The 17547-nt window shown below is 37.3% G+C and overlaps 1 protein-coding gene across 2 annotated transcripts in view; it reads right to left on the bottom strand.

Annotated features, from left to right (window-relative positions):
* The window catches only part of LOC111152143 (regulating synaptic membrane exocytosis 1), a 498025-nt gene that overhangs the window by 199706 nt on the left and 280772 nt on the right, over positions 1–17547 (bottom strand). The window lies entirely within an intron of this gene.

A 17547-nucleotide genomic window follows, 5' to 3' on the forward strand; every position in this document is an offset into this window, starting at 1 on the left:
AAAGATAAGTTCTAATAAAAAGAAAAATGAAGTCAGAAAGAAAAGGAGATATGGAAAGTAATTATAAACAATGAAGTCAATAAATCATGGTAAACATGTTGGTAAACCCAAGTATTAAATATAAAAATAAAATTAACATTTATTTATACAAATGTTCAAAAACATGCTGGGCCTGTACTAGGTAATAGTAATATTGAGGCTAGAAAGAAAACAGTAAATTTTGGAAGAAAGTTAAAGCATGCTAAAGTCTTCCTTCATAGAGGGCTCTAGAGGACTTTTAGATTTTGCTAAAAAACTGTAAAACTAATTACTGCACTGAAAAGCTAAGGTTTGCATTAAAAGATAGGGAAAAAAAAAAAAAGAGGTACAGTGTCCTAAGATCTAAAATAAATGAATAGGCTCAGAAAATAATTTGATTGGGCCGCCTGGGTGGCTCAGTTGGTTAAGCGTCATGATCTCAGGGTTCTGGGATTGAGCCCCACACTGGGCTCTTGGCTCAATGTGGAGTCTGCATCTCCTTCTCCCTCTGCCTCTGCCTCTCTCCCTGACTTGTACTCTCTCTCTAATAAATAAATAAAATCTTAAAAAGAAAGAAAGAAAGAAAATAACTTGATCAATCTAACAGAAGGCATGAAAGGAGAAAAAGAAAAAGAAAGAAAGAAAATAACTTGATCAATCTAACAGAAGGCATGAAAGGAGAAAAAGAAAAGCAAGGCAAGAAAGAGTAAATAGAAAACCCAAATTAAATTAGTATAAAGGAATATGTTTATGGTAGGAGTTTTAAAATATAAGGAAGACAAAAAATGAAGAATATACCTTATTTTACCATTTAGATATAAGTATAATCAACATTTCCTTTCAGTTCCTTCTCTGTGTACATAAATGTTTTTTCAAAAACATACAATACAGTATATATACAATTAGCAATGCCTTTCTCTCAGTCATTACAAATATATTTTTATAAGTAAACATGAGAATACATAATAGAAGTTTTATGGCTACACTGCACTCTTTAAACAGTGCCCTTTAATCAGAAAATTGAGCTAGCTTCCACTTTTTACATTATAAACACTGCCATAATAATAAATATTTATCCATATCCATCATGAAGAGTTTATTCTGCCAAGATACTCTTTGAGATGCAAACATATTTTATAAACTAAACACAAATAGGTCACTCAGAGGTAAGGATTCTGGCTATTAAATAAACTTGAGAGTTTACTCATTAATTGGGCTATAATTTCTTATGCGATTTTGATTCTAGCCATCTAGACTGAGTTTGAGCAATTCCAATCACTATTCCAAGCACCCTAACCCTGAAAAATAACAGGTCTTGGATGATGGTACTTAATGTACCTCATGGTTTCCCAGAGGTTCTTAATCTCCAACCTAACTGATGAACTCCTAAACAAACTATTCTCTCTCTAATTTATAATTGGGGGGGGGGAGTATACCAATTAAATTCTCAGCTCTGTCCTTTCTGATCACTATTCTCCTTTAACTGTTTTTGCTTTTCACTACTATTGCTGATGTTATTGATGTTGTCTTCTTTTTTTAAGTCTAATGACAATTCCTTACTGTAATTCACACTATAATTTCTCCGTTTCGGATGACTGAATTTTTTTTCTTTCATTAAAACATACACTAAGTTAATATCTAGTGGTAGTAAGATTATGGTTTCCTTTTCATAGTTTAAAGAATTAAGTAATGTCCAAAGTACTAAAAATAAAGAAACAGAATTCTGAGAACAGAGAAGTAAGCTGTAATCACACAAGAAATAAAGTAAAGAATTTCTTGCCATTATGTGAATAGGTACTTATTGACTGAAGTACTTTTACCAAATGCACAGTCATTAATTCAATAAACCAAGAATCAGAAGACAAGAAAAGTTACCCCTTTTCAAACTCAATTATCCTTAACTATACTTTTGGGTATGTCTTTTCTCTCTACTCAAATATATAATTTATTAGCTTCTTACTTTTGTAATTAGCTCCACAAATTTAAAAAATGGAGAAAGATCTAGCAGTGCACAACTTAATCCAACAACTACATTTCTATGTATGTAAATATAAACTATTACTCTAAGCATAAAGCACTATATAAACACAGAAACATAATGTCTTTACTTAAACTTACAATCAATTTCCTTCAGGAAAAGATGCAAAATTGCAAACATTAAACATAAATTGGTTCAAGAGAACAATAGAGGAACTGAAATTTGGTCTTAACCCGTTTCAAATCATGACTAGAGATAGGAAGGCACTTAAAAGGGTGGAACATCAAATGTCAAAGAACAGAGATGGAAAAGTATATGGTAGGCGTGAAAGGCAGGGTGTAGATGCTAATCAAGAAGACCACAGGGTTAGAGAAGGTGAGTCTGTGAGAGTAAACTGGTGCTACACTGAGGACTGACAGGCTTGGCTTGGGTTTTGAATTTCATTCTCTATGAAATGACCCAATCTGTAAGAGCTTTACCACTAACCCAACTGGGATAAAGATTAGGAGAGTCACAATTACTCTCATTTGTATAATACTCTAGACTCTGAGAATTACTTTCCTATCTATTGTCTCTACCTAGGCATGGCTTCTGGTTTCTGTCCTAGACATTTGCAAGGTCACTCTTATATTCTTCAATCCCTCTCTCAGTTGTGGGCTCCTAAGCACTACAGTCAGCCTACAGAATTCACACCTGTTTGTCTGTCACAAAATAAATTTAAAGTACCGGGGTCAGAGTTCTAAAATGTATCTGGATACATACAACTTCTTTTTATTCTGTCCCCAAAACATAAGTTGAATTATTTCAGATCACAAGTTGTGTCATTTTGGCTGCTTTTTCCAGTCAAATATGTGTCCATATAAATAAGCAACTTTTTTAAAACAGGATTCTCACATTATGATACAAAACTAAAATTCTCTTGGAAGAACCAGCACTTCATAATTTATAAAGGATCAGGGCTGAGATTTGGAAAAGTCCTTGAATGAAAACTGTCAAGATCTGCCATTCATAACCTTCACTACACACTGGAATTAGCATAATAGATCCTTAAGAAACTATTAACGATCCTCAGGCCATAACCCAGAACAATTAAATCAGAATCTTTGCGCTTGGGGCTTAACCACTTGTATCATTTGTAGGAAGCTTCTCAAGTGATTATAAAGTGTACTCAACTAGTCCTGTAGTTCTCAATTTAGCCGCACACATTAAAATAAGTCGGGGCATGGCTCCACAATGACTAAGTCAGAATCCTTTCTGGTGCTACTCTGACACTTAATTTTTTAAAGCAGATTCTAAGGTATGTCCAAGGATGAGGATCACGGATATAATCCATTCCTCTCATTCTTGAGTCGAGGGTAACTCAATTCTTGAACAAACTGGGATTAAAACTGTTCCCATGACCTGTAACCTGTAGGCTCTTTTTCTTCCACAAGTCTGTAAGCCTACCGTTCCCAGAACACTCTATATGTCTCTCATTTTTCATGCGAGGCTGTCTAAATAGAATGCTACATTGAATCTTCCTGCCCCAATTCTACCCTAGTTCCACCATGAAAACTTAGCTTTCTGGCTTCCCTCTGATTTTCTGTAGCATGTATCATCTATAGCTCCTATATGGTATCATAGAAATAAAGGTATTTTTAAAAGATTTTTTTTATGTATTTATTTGAGAGAAAGAGAGAAAGAGCAAGTGAGAGTACAGAGTGGGGTAAGGGAGAAGCAGACACCAGGCTGAGCAGGGGGGCTGGACCAGGGCCTTGATTATAGGACTCATGACCTGAGTCGAAGGCAGATGCTTAACTGACTGAAGTCGAAGGCAGATGCTTAACCGACTGAGCCACGTAGGCAACCTGAAATGAAAGTATTTGTTGAGCACTTGCTGTGTGTCAGGTACTAGGTACATAGAGCCATACGACATTATCTAATTTAATCTTAACAACTACTTCATGGGGTATGTACAGTTATTCCCAGTGACAGAACTGGAGGCTTACAGAGGTTAAGAAATAAGCACACTGCATTTGGTCTCTGGCTGTGCCTACAACTGTGTCTTCATCACCTTGGATATCAATTCTCCTCATAAAGTAGGTACTCAATAAGATTCTTTTTTTAAAAAGATTCATTTATTTACTTTAGGAGAGAGAGCAGGGTGGGGAGGGGCAGAAGGGGAGAGAATCCCAAAGCAGATACCCCACTGAGCAAGGAGGCCTACACAGGATTAGATTCCAAGACCTTGAGATCATGACCCAAGCTGAAACCAAGAGTTAGACCTTTAGCCAACTGAGCCACCCAGGTTCCCCCTCAACAAAATTCTTGATGATCTTATGTTTTTTATGTGTGGAAAACAATGGAGACAAATGCCAAACATTACTATTTATCATGTATGTACATAAGTATACAGAAGACTTGGTTTCTTTCCTACTACGAATGTTACTGTTATGAACTGAACTGTGCCCTGCCCCCTGACCAATTCATATGTTAAAGTCCTCAAACCAAGTGAGAATGTAATCATGTTTGGGGACACAGACTTTAAAGAGACAATTAAATTAAAATGAGGTCCTGGTGTGCCTGGGTGGCTCAGTAGGTAAAGAGTCCAACTCTTGACTTCAGCTCAGGTCATGATCTCAGGGTGGTGGTATTGAGCCCTCAGGTGGGCTCTGAACTCAGCTGGGAGTCTGCTTGTCCAGTTCTCTCTGCCCCCATTCCTGGCTCTCTCTCAAATTAATAAAATCTTAAAAAAAAAAATTAAAATGAGGTTGTTAGGATTGCCTCTAATCCAATATGACTGGTATCCTTTTAAGAAGAGGAAATCTGGACACACACAGAGGAAAGGCAATGTGAAGACTCAGGGAGGAGATGGTCACCTACAAGCTCTGGAGAAAGTCCTGGAACATATCCGTCTATCATGGATCTCAGAAGAAACCAACACTGTCAATACCTTGATATTGGAGTTCTAGCCTCCAGAACTATGAGGAAAATAAGTTTCTGTTTTAGGCCATCAAGTCGTATCTTGTTATGACAGTCTTAGTTAAAGTGTACACTATTATCTCAGCCTCAGAAGAGTTTACTAGGATTAAAATTAATCTGCTCTTTGGCTTGGAACAGGTGCTTAAAGAAAAAGAAAGAAACCCACAAAACACAAAAACAACCTAAGTACAGAAGTTCAGCTTAGTTGGTAGAACTCAAAGATGGTTACAGGCAATAACAATTAAATCCAGAATAGTAATAAGAACTAGAGATACCAGTACCACAATGTATGAAAAAGAATGATCTAGGAGGTAATATCCATATTTCCAGTATGGCATCCGGCCTCAGGGAAGTCAGTATCTAGACATTCAGTTTCTAATTTCTGGACAGGGATTGGTGAGGGCAAGGCAAGATTGTTCTAGACGGACTTGGGCAGCAGAATTAGATCCAGGGACATAACCAAAACATGGGAAAAATGTAGTGCTTGGGCTCAGGAATATGTTAGAAGTCAGACTGTTAGGACTGGGTCTAGACTGCAGACAGAACAAGTAGCTGGACTGCTAAATGCTAGTCCTCAGAAGGTCTGGAGGGAGCTAGGGACAAGATGAGTTCCAAGCTCTTCCAGATACAAAGAGAAAATGGCGACAGGGGCTAGGAAATCAGGCAGACCTCAACACCCATAATGTCTCCTTCTCTGTTCAACAGTGTGGGAAAGGAGGGATTTTTTTTTTCCTTCTGAAGTCTCTCCCAGGTCTAAGATTCTGTTATTCTGTTAAATTGAACCAAAAGTAAGAACAACCTTTTCATTCACTGGATAAAATGGGTCAAAGACACTGCAGTATGATTCTGCATTTTAAAAGGATACTGAAGAACAACTAACTGAGATAAAATAGTGGCACTAAAATCTTCAATATCAAATCTTTTTCTAAATATACTTTGAAGCATAAATGTTTCCCCTTAAAATGACCTTTAGTTATAAATCTTTTAAAATATTCTATGTTAAAATTGTAAGCATATATTATATATAAAATTTGTGTGATTATTTTTGAAAATGTAGCCCAGATTTTAATTTAGTTTCTCCTGATTCAAGAATAGGAATCTCTTTCAGATGTAACTAAATGACTAATATTTCCAGCTATGGATTATTTTAGGAGAAATATTATTGGGTATAATCATGTTAGACTTACAGACTTCATTTCTTTTCTTTTTATAGAATTTCCTTTTAATCACAGCTCTTGTTTTAGAATCAAGGCGATTTTTTTAGTAGTTATATATTAGGCAGAAATTGTAACTCTGAAAAAGCCAGCTTCTCACCATGATGACTTCCAAAATTTGCTTAACACATATTCTTAGAAATTAGGAATTGGCATGTTGGCTCAGACCACGCACATGCGCACACACACACACAGTTATTTGTGTCCTCTCAATCTCTTCCTAAGATTTAAATTGCACAGATGATTAAAACAGCTAATGTCCATTCCATATCCCTTGTAAGAAGAAATTAGTTCTCAGAATCCCTGTAAGGCATATAAACTGTAGCATCTAACAGCCTAAATCATGCCTCTCTCATTAGCTGAAAGGGAGAAAGAAACTCATCTGTCCCTCAGCAACACCAGAGAGTAGTCTCCCTTCTCTTTTGTGACAATTCTCTACACTATCCTCTCTAATATCAAAGAAAACCAGGGCAGGTAAAATTGTTGGGCTTTGGTACTAAATGTCATCCTGTCCAACTGCTGGCCCTACAGCAATCTCTTTCCTCTGAATAGATTAAGAGGGCAAATTTAAAAAGATGTTAGAGAAAGCACTGGGTTGAAAGTTAAGAAGTGGAGGCAGAGGTCTATAGAATTGTGTTTCATCAGCATCTGTGTGAAATGGGTCGACCAGAAGTACCTAAAAGGAAACAGGACAAAAGAAATGAGATGGGTTCTTCTGAGAGACCCACTAAGGGCAGGGGTTATGTTCTAATCATATTGTCCCAAAGCCTGATAAGTGCCTATCATATAGTAGAAACTCAATAAAAGTTAAAAGAGAAGCCAATTCTCTTATAATTCTATGTGGATCCATCGCTGTTTTGAAGTTCTGGAAGCTAAAATGCCATTTATGAAAGGCCCCAGAAGATAACAAAACTGGTTATTTGCAACTTAATGAAGGGGATGTTAAATGGCAGTTTATAATTTCCTATTTAAATGGGTATCAAATTAATGCATGCACAAGATGAAAATTAAATAAAGGCTTGATACATAGCTACAATAATTCATTTCCCCTCACATACCTTCTGCCCACGCTATCAATTCCACTTCTCAAAATTATTTTCAAATATTTATTTTCTTAGTCCTTCAAAGCACTCTAATTTTTAAAAAATAATTTGCTCTATATGTTGACTGCCTTATTGGAGATATTATCTACTGCTTTCTATTATTAAGATAATACTTATGGTTAAAACTTAGAGACTATTTTTTTTAAGATTTTATTTATTTATTTGACAGAGAAAAAGAGACAGAAGAAGCAGGGGAGAGGCAGGCAGAAGGAGAAGCAGGCTCCCCTGCTGAGCAGGGAGCCTGATGTGGGACTCAATCCCAGGACCCTGGGATCATGACCCTAGCTGAAGGCAGATGCTTAACTGACGGAGTGACCCAGGTGTCCCTCATTAGGGCCCTTAGCTCACTTTATTTATGTCCTTTTGCTTTCAAAAGCCAACAGTTTTATTTCTCCTTTTATACTTCTGTATTTAAATATACATAATCCTGTATTTTTTTTTTAAATTTATTTATTCGAGAGACAGAGAGAGAGCATGAGAGGGGAGGTCAGAGGGAGAAGCAGACTCCCCATGGAGCTGGGAGCCCGATGTGGGACTCAATCCCAAGACTCCGGGATCATGACCTGAGCCGAAGGCAGTTGCTTAACCAGCCGAGCCACCCAGGCGCCCCATAATCCTGTATTTCTTGTCCTAAAATTTGAAAAGGCTATTTTAACTTTTGAACATTCTAGATGAGAATATTCATGTGTTAACTGCACTTCTCCCCTGTCCAAATCCTTTCACCCCCATGTTGGTCAGTTTTACCTTTATTTTGACATGGACAAAAAAAAAAAATTTTTTTTTTAAAGATCTTATTCATTTATTTGACAGAGAGAGTGAGAGACACAGTGAGAGAGGGAACACAAGCAGGGGGAGTGGGAGAGGGAGAAGCAGGCCTCCTGCTTAGCAAGGAGCCGGATGTGGGGCTCCATCCCAGGACCCTGGGATCATGACCTGAGCTAAAGACAGATGCTTAACAACTGAGCCACCCAGGCGCCCCAACGCAGACAAAATATTTATTCAATTATGTAAACAGATATAAGTATTCAATGTAGAATGGAGTTTATTCTACAAATTGAAAAACGGTAAGAGGCACTTACAATATTATTACATATAAATACTCCAGAACCAGGTAAAAATAATGTGCAGAAGTTTCAATTTCCTTTTTTAGGTATGAACTATCAGTTCAGAGGAAAATGTGCCTAGGGTAATAGTTGAATGGGCTGTATCAATTAAAATAACGTCATATTTTTGTTTGCTTCATATTTGAAACTTTATTTTCCTTAACAGGTTTGTTTGTTTTTTTTTTTTTTTCATTTGTTTGCTTTTCTGTTTTTCTCAGTGTTTGTTCCTTTTTATTGTTGAAAAAAGAGACAGCCTTTCCTTACCTGGTCAATTATGTCATGTAACTCATCAGTCATTGGATATTTCTTAGAATCTATGACATTATCCTTAATAAAGATTTTCTTTGAGGAGCCTCCTGGAAATGGTCTCTGGTTTTAATTTTTACAGTTCGCTTTCTACACACAATATCATTCAGGGATTTCTTTGCACTGGATTCCTGGGATAGCTCCACTATTTCTTGTTTCTAATTTGTCCCACTTTTTTGATTATTATTCTAAGTTTTCTTGAATGATACATCTTTAACTAGATGTATCCATTTCTCAGAAGGAAATTGCAAAGTAGGTTTCCTGAGAACCTGGAGGTGACTGATGGTTTGGCTGTGCATGGAATTGTAGTTTCAAAGGGCTTTGGTCCATATATTTTAAAGGTATTGAACAGTTATAGTCTAGAATCTACTGCTGATGGAAGTCTATGGCCAGTTTAACCCTTCCTGTTGTGCATATGACCTAGTTCATTTCTTAACCTCTAAAAGTTTATAGATTTTTTCCCTTTTTCCCTTGGCATTTTTAACAGTGTTAAACTTTCTCCTATGTTTCACAGTTATAACCTCTGGACTCATCCTCTGAGCTCCTATGTGTTTCCTCATGGGTCAGTTTCAGTTTTACGTTTACTTTTTTTTTTTTTGGACCAAAAGAGGTTTACAGGCTTTGCATCAGCTGTTATTCTAATGTCTCAGATCAAGTTATTTCACTTCCTGGCTAGGAGAATCAACTCATATCTGCGGCAAGTTTGGGATCTTCAGTCCAGTTATAGAGTCTCATATCTTGTCCAGATACCCCTGTCCAAGTGTGTCAGTGTTATGGGTTTTGGTACCCAGAGCTTCCCCTTTAAACTTAGTTAATAACTTGAATTTTTCAAAAAATATTTTACACAGAGTATCTGTGTGTTGGGGGAGGAAGCTGCCCTGGGGGTGGGGCGTAGGCATTTCCGGATGTGTCAAACTTGACCAGGAATGTGGCATTTCATACTGTTTGGTTTCTAAGCACCCTTCTGCTCCTGCACTAACTTCTTACTTGTAGGGTCTACTTACTCATCTTGATTTTTTTTTTTTTTTTTTTTTTTTTTAGCTCCTCCTGCTGGCACTCTTCATAGTTTGTGGCCTTTGTTGTTCAATCATGTTGAAGACTGACTCCTGGCTGGATTTCTGTGTGTAGCTGGTGAGAATTTCCACGTAGGTCTTTTTAGCCACGCTGCTGTAATGGACACTAACAGTGTCTCCAGCATCTGTGAATGAATGGAGCTTGGAAGCTGGCAGCCTTCACTTTAGGGTAAACAACATATGGAACTCCGCATAAAGCCGTATGGGTGCGGGGGCAACAACTCCAGATTCTCTGGCTTTTGCTCAGGCGGTTCACTGGATTTCTTCTGGATTTCTACCTGGGACTTCAGTGAGGGGCTGCTCTTGCTGTTGGGTAGGGGTAAAGAGGAGGAGGGAATGGTAAGGAGAACAAACAGAGTGATGCAGGTGCTCTGTCAACAAATGTTGAATGCATCTGCCAGTCTGAAGCTCTCCTTCTCACTTCCTGCTCCACAGACTCTGGCATCTGGGTCTCAAGTTTCTGTGAGGTGCTTCGTGGCAAATAGTCTTCTTCACTACCACACTCTCGTTCACTTGGAAACCTCTTATGTCTAAAAGTAGGAGCTAGAGTGTATTATGCTAAGGGAAATGAGTCAGTCAGAGGAGGAAATACTGCATAATTTCACTCATATGTGGAATTTAAGAAACAAAAGAGATGAACATAGGGGAAGAAGAAAAGAGAGAGAGAGAAACAGGGAAACAAACCAGAAGTGACTCTTAACTATAGGGAACACGCTGAGGGTTGCTGGAGGGGAGGTGGGTGAGGGGTCAGGCTAAGTGGGTGATGGGTATTCAGGAGGGCAACTGCTGTGATGAGTACTGGGTGATATATGTAAGTGATGAATTACTAAATTCTACACCTGAAGCCAATTTTATCACATATATGTTAACTAATTAAATTTAAATAAAAACTTGAAATAAAAAAATAAAAAACACAAAATAAATAAAGCTGGGGAGGCTACTTTCTTCTTTCCATTCTCATCTGCTCATAGCTCACTTTCTTTTTCTTCATTTTTATAGGATCTAATGGGGTAAGAAAAATCAATGCTTAGGTTTGGGTAGTCATTTGAAGATGAAGTCGTTTTAAGTTATTATTGTTTTCAGCTTATAATTTTTTTTTAAATGTCTGTAGCCAAATTCTTACCAAAGAACCTGATTTTATCTTAGTGCATCCTGTCTCTTGATAAAGTCCCCAATAAGAATCCTCTGGATAGCCAATAAAAAAATGTCATGAAAGCAGAAACCATGGCTATATGTGTGTATTTATTTATTTAATCACTGTACCTCTAGAACCTAGCACTGTGTGCCTGGAATGCAGTAGGTTTTTATAGATATTTTGTTTAATATCATGTGTATCATCGAATATTCATGTAATATTACATATAAACTAATATATAAATAAATCGGACCAAATTTTTTAATTGCAAGCCCTCTTAAGTTATAGGAAGAAGGACCAAGATTACCAAAAAGATATAAAACACATTCTTCACTGTCAAAATACACAAGTAACTCAGTAGCTTTTGGTCAGAATCAAAAGTTCTGTCAACAGTAGGCATTGTACTGCTGCAGCACAAAGAAGATACTCCCAATATTTTAATGTTTAATGTTTAAAGTTTAATGATTAAAGAATAACATAAAGAATTACATTTACATTTAAAGAATTTAGTACCTGATTTTTGCAAGAGTTTCTAACTCTTGTTCCTGATTCCCCAATGATTAAGTCGTCAAGTACACAAACTTAATAGTCAATAATTCACAATACCTAAACCCTATATTCTGGCCCATGGAAATAGTCTTTGTCTTTGGGGGAAAGTTAACACCTGGTATTAAAAGTCCATAGTCTTATTTGATACCCTTGCAGGTATCATTTCTTAGAGTAATCCGGATATCACATGCTCCTAAAAGGACTGCTAAACACTGCCTAGTAATAGTTAACAAACGAACCAGTTAGCCCTTGTTATATAGGCTGGCCTCAAGCTGTGCACAGAAGACTTTAAAAGGTATAATCAATTTGTGTTGCATTTTCTGAGTTTATTCAAAGTCAGTAAGCGGGAGGGGATAAAAAAGGAAATCCTGTTATCCAATGTCAGGCTCTTCTTCCAACTGGCTCTGTCGGAGGATTTATACTTTAAGTTCCTTGTTAAGTGTAAGTAGCTTACTCCCCTGATCAAGACAGCAAAACTTCCATGTTTCTTCTCAGAACTGGTGCCATTTCTTTCTCTCCTCTACACTGGCACCATCTTTGTCTCTTTCTTTCTTCTCAGACCTCTCTACTCAATTCCTTGAAGCACAAATCTTTACTAGGCCTTGCCCCAATGGGTCATATTACACATTTCATTTATATTCAACTGCTATCTTGTAAACAAGAATGGTTCACTATCTTTTTCTTCAAAAAGAAATTTATGTTTTAACATTTATAAGCTAAGAGACAAAAGATGCCCAATTATCCCCAAATGGCAAAAGCAATATGGCATTCACTTTGAAAACATGTGATAACTGACCTCAATCTTGAGACAAGCCCACTAGAGCTCACTGTTAATCCCTCTGTGTGTGTGTGTGTGTGGGCATATGAGTGGAATTATACCATACATAAAAGATTATGTTGAATATAAAGGCTGTGTTGCCTTCCAGATGCCATTTGACTACGTTATCTTTTTTTTGTTGTTGAATTTTAGGACATAGCAAAATTATATCAACATACCTAGAAAAAAATGTCCCTTTGAGGCATTTATTAAACTGTGGAGAAATGAAACACATTTCATGGTGTAATTTTCTTTGCTTATTTCTCTACAGAATGTAAACTCTATGAGGGCATGAAACATTTATTTTATCTTTTCTTTTAGTTTTTAAAAAATTTTTAATTTTTTTATTCACATATAATGTATTATTAGCCCCAGGAGTACAGGTCTGTGAATCGCCAGGTTTACACACTTCACAGCACTCACCACAGCACATACCTTCCCCAATGTCCATAACGCTACCACCCTCTCCATACCCCCCATATTTTTTCTTTTTTAAACATCAGTTTATATATGGAAAGTGTTAAATACATATTTGCTGATAAAAAATAAACCAACTGCATAATGATAAAATTAGAATAATAATATCAATGACAAAAATGGTATACACACAGTAAGTAGCTACCTTATGCCAGTGATATGGTCGAAATGTTGTGTCCCCCCAAAATTCACATGCTGAAATCCTAAACCCCAGAGATGATGTATTAGGAGGCGGGGCCTTTAGGATGTACTTAGGTAGCAAAGGTGGGCCTTCATAAGTGGGATAGTGCTCTTATAAGAAACCCCACAAAGCTCCCCAGCCCCTTCAACCAAGTGAGGAAATAGCAAGAAGGTACTAGCTATGAACCAGGTAGAGGGTTTTTAGCAGAACTCAACCAAGTGGGCATCTTGACCTTGGACTTCCCAGCCTTTAAAATAGTAAGATATAAATTTCTGTCATTAATACACTACCTAGTCTGGGGCAAAAAAAAAAAAAAAAAATTTTTTTTTGGAGCCTGAACAGAATAAGAGAGCCAAGCATTGTGTTTAATGTTTAATTATATGTGTAACTCTTAAACTGAACTAGCAAATGAATGGATGTAATACTGTGTCTTACAACAAATAAGAAATATATATTTGGTCATAGTGAAGGTTCTAGTAAAGAGCTTCTAAAATCACTGGGGTTTTCTGGGGTGCTTCAGTGGCTCAGTGGGTTAACCATCAGCTTTTGGCTCAGGTTAGGATCCCAGGGTCCTGGGGTCCAGCTCCTTGCTCAGTGGGGGGCCTGTCTCTGCCCCTCCCCCTGCTTATGCTCTCTGCCTCTCTGAAATAAATAAAATCTTTAAAAAAAAATTAAAAATAAAAAACTTGGAATTCCCCAAGTGATGAAAGCCATAAAGGCGTCTTTTGTTAGGTTACTGACGTGACTATTAGTACATGTGCTTCAGAAGCCAGCACTTACCAAGGTGACTTTTGGACCACACCTAAGGATGGGGACTGGTTGCTTGGAGAACCAATCATGTGATTAGAGGATTGGAACTTTAGGTTCCAGTCCCCTGACTTCCTGGAAGAAAGGGACTGGATGTTGAACCAACTGCCAATAGCCAATGAGTTAATCAACTCTGCCTACTAGGTTCTGAGAACTCTCAGGTAGGGAACACATGGAGGTGTTAGGGGCATGGCATACCTGGAGAGGGCATGAGAGCTCTGTGCCCTTTCCTCAGAACCTGCACTATGCATCTCTTCCACCTGGTTGTTCCTAAGTTATATCATTTTATAATAAACTAGTTGCCTAGAATCCAAATGGGTTTCCTAAATTCTGTGAGCATCTCTAAGAAATTAATCAAACCCATGGAGCGGGTTGTGGGAGCCTCTGATCTATAGCCTGTTGGTAAGAAGCATAGGTAACAACCTGGGCTTATGACTGGCATCTGAAGTGGGGAGCAGTCTTTTGGGACTGAGACCTTAACCTATGGAATTTGAGGCTATCTCTAGGTAGAAAACATCAGAATTGAATTAAGTTGAATTCACTAGGACATCCTGCTGGTATATGAGAATTGCTTGTTGGTGTGGCAAGTCATTCATTCTCTCTCTCTCTCTTTTTCTCTCTCTCTCATACACACACACACACACACACACACACACACACACACATTGGAACTGAGTCCAGAATCCAAAATAATGGGCTATAATTAAAATGCAATTTCAATTTGTCTCCCACTGCCCTTTAAATTTTATTGTATGGGGATAATCTTCCCTTGACCCTGAAACTCAAAACATGGCATCCACTCTCCTTAGACAGCTCTTCCCAAACCATTTTTCCTCTTCTTGCTCCATTAATCTTATAGGACATAAAAATCGTTTTTACCTTTTCTTTATGTCTTATACATATGAGTGATTATCTCACACTCATTGTGATATTAGATATTTATGGTACAGATTCCACAAGAAAAATCAAAACAGGAAGAATGCTAATGTAGCATCCTACTTTACATGCATCATCTCATGAAACCCCTCAATAATCTTACCATGTGGATAGTGGATACTCTTATTTCCATTGAGCCAACCAGTGAACTAGTACTTACAGAGGTTAAGTAACTTGTGTAGAGTTACAGTACACTCTAGATTATCATGGCTGGTTCCCTAGATCGTCCTTTAAGTAGAAAATGGTGGGGTTTGGTAATAAAGTCATTAATCAATATTACAGAGAGTAGAATTTCTAATTCATTTCAAAAGAGGAAAATGTCTCTGCTACACTGATTAAAAAGTATGCTATTTACAGTTAATGTTTCATTTTGTAAACACTGAGTTGGGATCAGTTAAAATATTAGAATAAGGCAACTATTTGATTGGAGTTTATTTTCAAGGCATTTATTGAAAATGAGATTCATTATAAGAGAAAAGAGTTGTTTGAGACAATGGCACATATGATGCTCCTGTGTTCCCAGAAGAGATTTAAGTCCAACTTCAGAGGTGTGTGTATAGTCATCAGTGTTCCCAGAATGGTAATTCCAAAGGAAGGGAGAGAGTGAGCAAAGGCAGTAAGTTCCTCACATTATACCAGTTCCATCCTTCCAATTACCCATGCCACTAGTCATTTTTTCTTTCACAATCTGTCAGTATTGTAAATAGTTGTGAGATTCAGTTCTGTCTGATTCTATGCCCACTGTGATTTAAAATACATATTCAGTAAGAACTGATGTAGTGTCCTTACTTTAAGAAATGGGAAAATATACATATATATAAATATACATAGTTATATCCATTAAGAGTTACCTGCATACCAATTAAGCATACCCATTTACATTTTTATTTAACATTTTATTATTTCAGGGGAGAAACATACGTGTTTATAAAACAATGCAAAGGCACAGAAGGCAGCAAGAGTATCCTCACCATGTGATTTTTTAAAGATTTATTTATTTTAGAGCAGGGAGAGATGGGGGTAAGGGGGGTATAGCAGAGGGAGAAGTAAAAGACTTCCCACTGAGTGTGGAGCCCCAGTGGGGCTCCATCCCACAACCTTGAGATGACCACCCCAGCTACAACCAAAGTCAGATCCTCAACCAACGGAGCCACCCAGGTGCTCCACCATGTGACTTTTAAAAAGCTCATACACAGTATGCATAAATATATGCACACTGACTTACAAGTCAAACATAAGTCATCAGAAGTTATGCTTAAAGAGCCAAATGATCCCGAATACATATAATACTTTAATTTCTGTCTCCCACTGCCCTATCAATTTTATTCTATGGTGACAGTCTTCCCTTGACCCTGAAACTTACAACATGATATCCACATTCTGCTAAGTAATCTCTTCCCAAATCTCTGTCCCAAAACAGCTATTTTAACTTGAGATGCAGTAATTATGATGGACTGGACATTCTTAACTATTCCCAAATACATATATCCATTCACCCATACATCTGTCTATACATCCAGCCATCTATCTAGACAGATAAATACCTAGATGGATATATGTTTGTATCTATCTATCTATCTATCTATGTAGAGAGAGAGAGAAACTAGACAGAGAGGACATAGCAGTTTGAAGATAGAGAAAATAAGAAAGCAAAGTTACTTTTTTATAAATTTGTAATATTTAGTATATAATTTAACAACTCTAAGACAAGCCAGAAATCTCTAAAAATAGTTACTCCACAATGTTACTAAGAAACACTACAACAAAGATGATGACCACCACCACCCAATTTAGGACTGTGGCCAAATTAAATGTGAGTGAATAGCAAAATGAAAGAAATACACAATTTCAACATTAAATTGAAGTATTTTCTAGGCCAGTGTTATGTTATCTAAAGGAACTTTCTGCGATGATTGCTCTTGAGCACTTGAAATGTGGCTAGTGTAACTGGGGAAATGAATTTTTAAGTTTCTTTAATTGTAATTAATTTAAATAGCTACATGTGGTCAAGGTATTATAGATGGCAGAACAAGACCAAAAAAAAAAAAAAAAGCCAGCTTATCACACAATGCTCCAAAATGCTTTGTAATGTGATAGGTAAAATAAACTTTGAACTACAAAGTTACTATCCAATACAACATATAACATCAGCATGGTACACTTTCTTCACAAGCTGTGAAGAAGATTGACCCAAAACTTGAAAAATACTACCTCTCTGGAGTATCACACCACTAAAGTTAAAAAAACAAAACAAAACAAAACAAAAAAAACCAACAAGGTACATTCCCCTTTCTCAGGAATAGTTTTGGTTTTCTAGAAAAGTGTTTCCCCCCAAATCCACCCCAAAATAATAGCTTAAAAACACAAGACTGCATACTGAATTTCCCAGAATGACAGGAGCCAAAGTCTTTAAGAACTTTTGTAACCCAAATTTGAAGCTTGTGATTATGTTTCAAAATTCTACCAAAAAAAAAAAAAAAAAAAAGGAAACTAGAAAACAAACAAGCTAAAACCTTCTACTCTGTTCTCTGTGAGGCTGTGTCTGTGAGCATTCCACGCCGGACTTTATCCCCCACTTCTGTGGAACTATGGAGATATAATTGACATACAGCTCCGTATAAATTTTAAGATATACCGCATAATGATCTGACAGAGAGCGAAATGATTACCAAAGTTTCGCTAGCATCCATCTTCCTACCTAGCTAGAATTCGTTTTTCCCCTGTGATGTGAACTTTTCGAATCTACCCTCAGGACTTTCTAACACACCATACTGCAGTGTAAGTACGGTCATCACGTTACACCTTTCGACCCCCACTCCCCCCCCCCCCCCGGCACACACGCGCCTCGGATCTCCCTGCGCGCGCACCTCCGAGCTTCGCACCCCAGCG

This window comes from Enhydra lutris, unplaced genomic scaffold, assembly GCF_002288905.1.
Source record: "Enhydra lutris kenyoni isolate GAN:26980312 unplaced genomic scaffold, ASM228890v2 scaffoldscaffold28, whole genome shotgun sequence".
Lineage (NCBI taxonomy): Eukaryota > Metazoa > Chordata > Mammalia > Carnivora > Mustelidae > Enhydra > Enhydra lutris.